This window comes from Eptesicus fuscus, chromosome 5, assembly GCF_027574615.1.
Source record: "Eptesicus fuscus isolate TK198812 chromosome 5, DD_ASM_mEF_20220401, whole genome shotgun sequence".
Taxonomy (NCBI): domain Eukaryota; kingdom Metazoa; phylum Chordata; class Mammalia; order Chiroptera; family Vespertilionidae; genus Eptesicus; species Eptesicus fuscus.
In genome coordinates, this window is record NC_072477.1 from 85,590,272 (window position 1) to 85,598,208 (window position 7,937).

The window sequence follows — 7,937 nt, forward strand, 5'->3', positions numbered from 1 at the left end:
GATTTCACGGAGGGCTGGACGCCGGCTCATTTCATCCATGCCTTTTGCAACTGGCACAAGGTCCCTGTGTCACGGGAGCCATCGTACCTTCCATATGCTACTGAGAGGACCCGTGCTCGACCCCGATCCCTAGCTGCCCAGCAGGCAGGCCGCCTGCTGCAGGCTGGACGCTGGGGCCGCCTCGATCACGCCCACCCGGGTGCCTCCTCCCCGCGGACCTCGGGAGCACTGCGCGCTGAGGCGTCGGCCGCGCTCAACGTGGTCGGCCTGCTCCGCGGACCCAGCGCCGGGGTCTGACGACTCACAGCCCCGCCTCGCGCTCATTACCCAAGGTGCCCCGGGAGCTCATTTGCATGTCCCGCGCGACAGGTAAACCCCGCAGCTCACTCGCAGCCTAACTACCATAGCAACCAACATGCGAGCCTCGTCAGGGGATCCCGTGCCATCAGATTCCCCTAACCGTCCCGAGGTCACCGCGAACGGACGCGACTCAGTCACCGTAAGAAAGAAAGGAGCGATCTCGTGGCCCTTAAATACCGAGCGGGCGGAGGTTGTAGCGTGCTCGCTTCGGCAGCACATATACTAAAATTGGAACGATACAGAGAAGATTAGCATGGCCCCTGCGCAAGGATGACACGCAAATTCGTGAAGCGTTCCATATTTTGCACCCCGCTCCCGTGGGCGGGGGAAACATCTGACCCAAAGCGCAATCATTGGGTGGCACTCCGCGGAATTGTGACGTTTGCGCTGGAAAGACATCCGTGTAAGGCACTCTGACATGAAAGCAACGCGGAGGTATTTACAGCGGGCTATTCGCGTTTCCTTCACAAACCTCAGACTTTATGAAGTCCATTTATTTACGGTTTGTCTCCCTCAACAACACAAACTCCAGAGGCCCAGGTAGGTTGCTAGTTGTCCTCTAGAATGTAGGAAATCACCTAAGTTGTTCGGTGAATTCTTACCAAATCATTTCTGATTTATTGTTACTAAATTTATTGCTAAAATAATGAGTTCTTACTAAAAAAGAAGTAAGCAACATTAGTGCTCATTTGTTGTGTCTAGTTTGTGACATTGTTCAGCCGCTTTAGACCTGAATCATACTGTCTCAGACTGCGAGCTGTACCGAGGCTGAGCCTGTTGTCAAGGGGCGGTGACAGCGGAGGAGAGCAATGTGGGCCGGTGCCCGTGGACCCTAGAGTTTCAGGACCAGCTGGAAACTGGCCGGAAGCAGCAAGTCCATTTGGATCTGCTTTCGCAAGTATTTCTGAGACCGGTTTTGTGGGCCTGTTTTCACTGGCCTTTAAGGAGCTCTCAGAAATGCCGGTTTGCCTAAAACGGACGGATTCTGTGATGGGAAATTTGATCAGAAAGTTCACTGCCCAAACACTCAGAAGCAAGTACCAGGATCGTTTGGTAATAAAAATGTAACGTGGTGGCCATGAAGAAGGCAGAAGCTAGCAACCTACCTGGGCCTCTGGAGTTTGTGTTGTTGAGGGAGACAAACCGTAAATAAATGGACTTCATAAAGTCTGAGGTTTGTGAAGGAAACGCGAATAGCCCGCTGTAAATACCTCCGCGTTGCTTTCATGTCAGAGTGCCTTACACGGATGTCTTTCCAGCGCAAACGTCACAATTCCGCGGAGTGCCGCACAATGATTGTGCTTTGGGTCAGATGTTTCCCCAGCCCACGGGAGCGGGGTGCAAAATATGGAACGCTTCACGAATTTGCGTGTCATCCTTGCGCAGGGGCCATGCTAATCTTCTCTGTATCGTTCCAATTTTAGTATATGTGCTGCCGAAGCGAGCACGCTACAACCTCCGGCCGCTCGGTATTTAAGGGCCACGAGATCGCTCCTTTCTAAGTTAGGGTGACTGAGTCGCGTCCGTTCGAGGTGACCTCGGGACGGGTTAGGGGAATTTGATGGCACGGGATCTCCTGACGTGACTCGCATGTTGGTTGCTATGGTAGTTAGGCTGCGAGTGAGCTGCGGGGTTTACCTGTCGCGCGGGACATGCAAATGAGCTCCCGGGGCACCTTGGGTAATGAGCGCGAGGCGGGGCTGTGAGTCGTCAGGCCCCGGCGCTGGGTCCGCGGAGCAGGCGGGCGGCGGCGAGCTCTGCGCGCGGCGCCTTCGAGGGCCGAGCGAGCGGGAGAGGCTCGGTCCTTGGGGCGTCCGCGGTGCGGGGAGGGCTGGGCCAGGACAACGCCATCCTTTCAAAGCAAGTTGTTCCCCACTTACATACCCTCTGATGAGTGTCTTTAAAAAAGAAGCAATTACTCAGCCATTATCACACCTTGAAAAGTTAAGGTAATTCCTCAATATCACCTCATAGTCACTGTACGTTCAGATGTCTGTGTTTCAAAGATGCCTGTTGTTGTTGGTTTGCCGAGGAGCCAAGCGAAGGACCCCGTGGTGTTCGGTTACGTCGTCGTTTAGGTCTCTCTTCCTCTCTCACGTCACCCCTCCCCACGTCTCCTGCGGCCGTCGCGGGGGACCTGGGTGTTTGCCCCGTGGAGCGCCACAACTCCTGCATCTGGCCCGTTCCTTACTGGTAATGCCGTGTCACTTCCCCGTCTTCCGTGTCCTCGGGAAGTCACAGGTCCAAAGGCCCCGTCGGAGCCTGGGGTGAGGTTGGGAGCCCGCGGGCCATTGCTGGGCGCGCGCTGCAGGTTGCATCCCAGCGTGACGCCGGGGGGTGTGGGGGGTGTGTGTCCTGCTGAACCGGTGGGCTGGGGGTGGGGGGGTCACCCGGGGGTCACCCGCTGGACCCCTCCTGGACCCCTCCGTTATAGAGCTTCTCATAAGTGTTTCCTTCATGAGCTTAGAATACACTGATGGACGGCGCAGGTAGAACTGGTTGACTTGGAGCCCTTTGGCGCGTGTGCTTGAACGATGCTGAGTAAAGGCACCTGGTGTGCAAGGTCTGTGCCCGAAGGAAGAAAACCCAGAAAATAAAACCGGGAAAAGGAATGAGGGAAGAGTGCTGATGGGGTGTGAGTCTCTGGATCACAGTTTGGTTACAGGAGCTAACCTCTGTCTCCTTCCTGCTAAGAGGTTCTTCTGGAGCCACTGCGTGTTGGCCCCGGGTGCCAGCTCTCCACCCACCCCTCTCACGGGGGCTCTCCTTCAGCTGCATTTATTTGTCTGGAATCAAATTGGGTAAGAAAATAGCTCCACCTGCCCTCAACTCCGAATATAGGCTGCTATTTCTTTTCTGGATATTTTCTGAATGTTGTCTTGACAGGCTATATACACGGAGTGGCCAGATTATTATGATCTCTGAACGCATAATAATCTGGCCACTCAGTGTATATCCTATATAATAAAAGGCTAATATGCAAATTGTCCCCTCGACCAGGAGTTCGACCAATAGGCAGGCCGGCCGGCCAACTGCCCATGCCCCCTCCCCCTGGCTATTATGCGTTCAGAAATCACAATAATCTGGCCACTCAGTGTACATTTATTGAAAGCCCCATCTAGGCCAATGTGCTAGAGGCATTAAAATTTAACATCTTGGGTTTCCTTATTCTGTTCTCTCCTTGCCATTGCACAGTTGTCTTCCTCCCCACCTCCCTCACTTGTGTTGCCTGCCCTACAGGGTTATCCTCCTGTTTCTTCTTCCCCCAATCTGCACACCCCGCCCCGTGTACGTTGCATACCTCACGAAGTGAACACATTTATCCAGCTCACTTTATGGCTTTGTCACTGAGCTCATGTCTTCACACCACAGACTGGCATCATTAAAACACTATTGACTTCTGCTGAACTAAACAATATTTAGGATTACATATTTGCACTTTGACAAAAACAATTCTTGGTCTTATCACTGCTTAATTATATGTAAATCTCCAGTCATTTTTTAGAGGGAGAGAGTGTATGAATTCATTTGGAAGTCATATGCAAAAGTTATGTTAGTTGGCTTTTCAGTTAATCTTTTGTATTTTAAGTTAAGATTGGACTCAAATGAGAAGAGTTTTAATAGGCATTGTTAACAATTGACTTTAGGCGAGATTGATTGAAAGGGTTTTTCTTACCTTATCTGATTTTTTTTTTATATCTGATTTTTTAACAAAAAGAACATTTTTATATTCTGGAACATTTGGACTCTATTACCAAGAAATGTTGTCAGAATAATTCCAACTATTTACATTACCAGTGGAATAATATGATTTTCTGTTTTTTCTTAGTAGGATATAAAACTGTGGTGCATCTTACAATCAATGACATTTTAGATCCAAGGAGATTGTAGTATCTCATTTTTCAGAGACGGGAACTGAGGTGAAGTGTGAGTAATTTTCCAGGGCAGTGCTGGCACTGATCCTACCATCTTTGGGGACTAAATGCATTGCTCGTTACACTGCACCTTGTAGTATTTTTAGGTCATACTATTTGCAATATATTCCAAGGAAAAGAACGAAGACGTCAAGCCTGCCATTTTACAACATTTCTGAGTTCTGCTCATTTGACTGCAGCAACAGAATAGCACGCATTGATAAGTGGAAAGTCTACCTTATTCTTTTTTTTTTTTTTTAATTCGCTTAAAGGGAACATTCAGTGATATGACTCAAGTGAAACAGGCAAAAACCACAAGTCATTTCCTCTTCAGGAATTTTGCTCTAATTAAAAAGAAGAAACAACCCAAATTTTCACATCCTCTTGAACAGGGAACAGATGCGTCACTTAGAACCACAGCATCAATGACCCAACTTTACCTGGTATGAAATTGGTGAACTCCAGCTGGGGAACAGCGGTTACAACGGGGCTTCAGGTTGTAATCTCCTGGAAAGCTTTTAACAAGACCAGTGTCCAGGCCCACCCTGAACGTTCTGGCGTAATTGTTTTTCCGTCTTTCTCTACTGTGAGCTCAGGCTTCACAAATCTGCTTCAGGCTTGTCAACAGCGTTCCTTCTTCCCTCTGGGCCCCTGTTTTTTCCACGGGACACACTGTCCATTAGATGAAGCTTATCTAAATTCCCCACGAGGCCCCTTCCTTTGCTATTCCCTTCCTTTTGTAGCCATAACCCCTTTCCTCAGGTTGCACCCGTTGACTCCCCAGGACTTCTAAATGTCCCACATAGGAAGCACTCCAAGGATCTTACAAAACTCACCAGTGCTGGGTTTTATTTATGCAAGGCTCTGCTAGGTAACCTTATAAACTAAAATATGCTAGAGCACTGTTTTCTGAATTTGCCTAGTTGATGTCCCTCTATCACTGTGGAAGAAGTTAGTTTTGCTTCCATTTGCACATTCATTTCAACATTCCTTTACTTCATAGAAGTTTGTGATTTTCGATTTCTCCTTGGCGCTGATTACATCTACCTTGCCCCTTCACTGATTAAAACAGTCAGTAATATCTTTAATACATGCTTGTTTTTTTATCTGTATGAGAGAGACATGCTTTTTGATTTTGTATTTGTCTTTTACTAGTTTGGGAGTTCACCTAACAAAACCAGGTATGCTTTTTACCAGAGAGGTGCAGCTCATTGGCTGCTTCAAGCCCAGACACATCTGTTTTTGGCTCAAAATGACAATAGAGCTTTGCTGGTTATCCGCTTTACTAATTTTAATATGGTTCCCTATTAATTTTGTGGTTTGTCTTTGTTTTGTTTACAGCAATAGTCATTGCCCACTGTTGGTAGCAGTAATTGGGTATATGGTATTAAGGTGTGACCATTTGATGAGCTCTGTGAATGGATTAATGATTTGTAGAGAGCTAGTCTTTCATAAGAGACAACAGAGAAACTAATTTGTTTGTCTTGCTTGTTTGCCTATTCATCTATTTGGGTTCAAATCAATTAAGAATGGCATGTACCACTAAGAAGGAGAACAGCTCTTGGATATGATAATGTAAAAAACCATTGAAATCTGTAAAGAATTTTGTGAGTTTATTTGAGCCAAACTGTCGACATATGCTGGGAAGCAGAACCTCAGTGAATTGAGATAATGCTCCAGAGAATGGAGGGTTACAGCTGATTTTATACATTGCAATCAAAGGAAAGGGGCGTAGGTGGGTTACATGAAATTCATTGGTGACAGATTAAGGAGGTGGGATAAAGCCAAGTGGGGGGGGGCGGGGAGGGAACCTCTGGGATAGGGTAAAAAGTGAAATGATGGACATAGGCTTCTTTTACATAGATGGATACAGGATAGTTTTACATAATTAACAGTTGACAATTAATTTGATAACAATGAGGGAATGTCCTAGTGCCATTTGTTGTGCCCTGAGGGGTCGGGGAAAAAAGGGAAGTTACAAATTACCCAGATGTTTCACTGATATGTTATCTTAGAGGCAAAAAGACAATGGGCTCAGTAAAGATCTAAGTTGATCTTTGTCAGGGAAAATACTGGCCTAGGACATAACTACCCACCATAACCTGTTTGTAGTTAAATATTTAATTTTCAGACCATCTTTTGTGGTTATTTTAGGTCTTTGAGTTTGTACACCTGCCATACAGGCCTTCCCTGAACTAGTCAGGTTAGCATATGGCCCCTTTTATCTACAGATATCTGAACCAGTAAATTTTTTGTACTTCTCTGTTTGACTCATGACTGGAATTTTAGAATTGAAGCTATAAACTCCATGTCTATATGATGTAATTCAGAAAGTCTTTACCTCTCATTTTATGAATGTGTAATGTTTTCCTAAATCCAGATGGCATTAAGAAATTAGATTGTAAAATCTACTAAATTAAAGGAGCCCTGTTCTATTTGGCTTATGAGATATATAAGTGCTTATCCTATACTAGAGGCCCGGTGCATGAAATTTGTGCACAGGGTGAGGGGGTCCTCTTAGCCCAGCTTGCACACTCTCCAATCTGGAACCCCTTGGGGGATGTCTGACTGCTGACCGTCAGTCGGACTTCCCTCTCACAATCCAGGACCACTGGCTCCTAACTGCTCACCTGCCTGCCTGATCGCCCCTAACCACCTCTGCCTGCCAGCCTGATCACCCCTAACTGCCCCCCGCCCCCGCTGGCCTGGTCACCCCAACTCCCCCCCCCTGCCGTTCTGGTTGCCTCTAACTGCCCCCCCGCCGGCCTGGTCGCCCCTTAGTGCCCCCCCTATCGGCCTGGTTGTCCCCAACTGCCCCCCTCTGCTGGCCTGGTTGCCCCCAACTGCTCCCCCTGCTGGCCTGGTTGCCCCTCACTGCCCTCCTCTACTGGTCTGGTCGCCCATCACTGCTCCCCCTGCCAGCCTGGTCGCCCCCAACTGCCCTCCCTGCCGGCCTGGTCACCCCTCACTGCCCCCTTCTGCTGGCCTGGTCGCCCCTCACTGTCCCCCCTGCCAGCCTGGTCACCCACGCAAGCTTGCTGTTCGGTTGTTACTGTGAGGGCATTGTGACCAATTTGCGTATTACCCTTTTATTAGTATAGATAATAAAAGCCTAATATGCAAATTGTTTGACTCGAGTTCAACCTGGGAGTTTGACCGCTCGCTATGATGTGCTCTGACCACTAGGGGGCGGCGCAGAACATGGCAGGAGTTGGCGATGCCGTGCTGGCAGCAGGCAGCAGTGGAGGCACTGCTGGCCCTGATGGGCCCCGACAAGAGTGGGACTGTGGTGGGATGGTAGAGCAGATGAGTGGGTGGTGCCAGGCCAAGATGGGTGTGAGTGGGGGCCCGATTGCTCTGCCAATCACTCTGCAGACAGTGACCAGCGGCGGCGGCGGGGGGCGGGGCTGCCGCCAGCTCTCAGGCACTGAGGGATCTGGGCAGGGGGCCCGGCCTCAATCTATCACCCCACAGACGGTGAGCAGTGGCTGGCAGGTCCTGATCACCCAATCGGGGCCGGGCCCCAGGCTGGGACAGGGAACTGGGGGTGGGGGGCTGCGACCTCTTGCCGGCTACCTGGGGGCAGGGGTGACGGGGATGGAGGTGTGCTGAGAATGCAGGGTGTCTGCCGAGCTCGCTCTCACCCCCTGCTACCCTCCCCTG

The 7,937-nt window shown here is 49.4% G+C and overlaps 2 non-coding genes across 2 annotated transcripts; one reads left to right on the plus strand and one right to left on the minus strand.

Moving 5' to 3' along the window:
* The first annotated feature begins 558 nt into the window (after positions 1–558).
* On the plus strand, positions 559–665 carry LOC114228245 (U6 spliceosomal RNA). Its single transcript, XR_003614383.1, has one exon. It is a non-coding gene; the product is annotated as a U6 spliceosomal RNA (small nuclear RNA).
* Positions 666–1,701: 1,036 nt separating this feature from the next.
* Positions 1,702–1,808, minus strand: LOC114228246 (U6 spliceosomal RNA). The gene has a single exon (XR_003614384.2). It is a non-coding gene; the product is annotated as a U6 spliceosomal RNA (small nuclear RNA).
* Positions 1,809–7,937: the final 6,129 nt, after the last annotated feature.